This window comes from Hermetia illucens, chromosome 4 (genome assembly GCF_905115235.1).
Source record: "Hermetia illucens chromosome 4, iHerIll2.2.curated.20191125, whole genome shotgun sequence".
In the NCBI taxonomy this organism is placed as follows: domain Eukaryota; kingdom Metazoa; phylum Arthropoda; class Insecta; order Diptera; family Stratiomyidae; genus Hermetia; species Hermetia illucens.
The window spans coordinates 95,001,027-95,002,979 of NC_051852.1; the positions used below are offsets into that span (position 1 = coordinate 95,001,027).

Here is a 1,953-nt window from a genome sequence, read left to right on the forward strand (position 1 = left end):
TTTTTCGTTATTAATCTTCTTGATGAATTCCGTCAACTGTACAATAATTGCACTGGTTAGCTCTTACATGCGACCGCCTGTTTGAAGTTTGTTGCAATATTTGGGACGAGCCGTTTCTCCGAAGATGTCCATACATATTAGTGGCTTTCCGTTTTCTACCGATCTTACGGATTACATTATTTTACTCGCTTTAAGTACTCAGCCACACATCTTACTGCTTATCCGAATCCTTAGAAAGTAATTTCATCACGTTCAGCAAGGTCCGATAGTTGGTTTTTGTTTTATATTTGGGCTGTAAAGTAGTCCGTCTTCCTCCATTGCCGGATGTAGAAGCTTTGTGTTTTGCTTCGGACGATTCAGGGACGATTCTGCAAAATCATTTGGTAGATTGGGGTTGAGATTTGTCCGAGCAGTTAAATGAAACTAATTTCCAGAAATCAAATTCTCTTCAATACCGAGAAACTGTGCACAATTGTAAATTTGTTATTCATGGCAATTATTTCTTTTCGAATTAATAGCCTCACTGTATTCAAATGTAATGTAATTACTCACAATGACTGCTATCATAAAAACGTATGATACCATATATAATACGACACTCTTGCCATATTTACGTACCTCCAATATCTATGTCATTTGTTGGGTATTGTTTGAAAAACTAATTACGAGTACTTTATCTGAAAGGCCATCGAACACTCAAATCATATTTTCCCACAGCCTCACTCTATTCAACTTTGTTCTTCCCAACAACTTGTCCTTTATGGCTTCTCCCAACGTATTACTGTGTGTATGTGGATAGTAAGAATTATGAAAAGGTAAATTCAATGCCAATAATTAACACTTCATTTGAAGTAATTTTCACTCTCAGGCTAAGCACGACTTGGTAGCTGATCCGGAACTTACTCTTGCGCATACTAAATTTCGAAAATCAGAGGCTGAGAAAAATTAAGATACAGACATGAATCGAAGCCCAAAATATTAGGTACAGTAGGATATTTTGGCGATAGTTGACTGGGACAGATCGAATTAATAATATTTTCATATTTTACCCCATCTTTTAGGTATCCGAAGAAACCTGATGACCCCATATAAATTTTTAATCAGCTGATTATACTTTACTATCATACTATGAAAACCTTATCAAAAAGTTATACATATTTACGTTATAATTGCGTACATATTTCGCCAAGACGCAACTCATAAGAAAAGACATGGTGAGCGGAACTTAGGAGCGAAATTCAATTTTACCTAAATAGATACAACGTTCAAACAATGCCAATAAATATACAATAATTTTATGTCCAGTCGAATAGCAATGAAACTTAGTAGTTTTTAATATCACCGTCTACATGTATACATGTACTTGCACAGATATGTACATATGTAAATAAATATGATTCAAAGTCAAAAGAGTTTGCTGGTGACTGTTATGGAAAACCTATTTTGTGCAATTTTGCAATGGTTTTTAACTAGGCTAGTTGCTTCCTTTTCCAAAACCTTAATTTCAATTAGTCCTTTCTTACAAAGTGTTCTCCTAGTCTTCATTTATTCAGAAAATTAATTGTTATTTATTATACACAAACCATAAAAGTATTTTCAACTGGCAAATGGTAGTTTCAAGGGAATCTTCTCGCATCCTCATTCGAGACGTCTAAGACGCGGCAGCGCGAATGGTATGTTGAAGTGATAACAGGCGCATCTTCCAAATTAAGACCTCTCAAAGGAGCAGACACTTTACTTAAGTGACTGTGGCGTTATCTGAAATATGTGAGAAAGGCGTAAGATAAGAACGCCCAAAGACGCGTTGCCGTAAGCCACCAATTTGACTGGACTATTAGGCGCCTGTTTTATTGCTTTCGTTTTTGGGAATGATTAGTGCGTTCTGTTTAAAAGTTTTATAACGTGGATTATCCAATTTGATTTCTTTGTCAGATGAAATCATTTGTTCTTATC

General features: G+C 35.4%; 1 long non-coding RNA gene across 1 annotated transcript; it reads left to right on the top strand.

Annotated features, from left to right (window-relative positions):
* Positions 1 to 732: 732 nt before the first annotated feature.
* Positions 733 to 1,211, top strand: LOC119653393. Its single transcript, XR_005249694.1, has 3 exons — positions 733 to 815; positions 869 to 982; positions 1,062 to 1,211. It is a non-coding gene; the product is annotated as an uncharacterized LOC119653393 (long non-coding RNA).
* Positions 1,212 to 1,953: the final 742 nt, after the last annotated feature.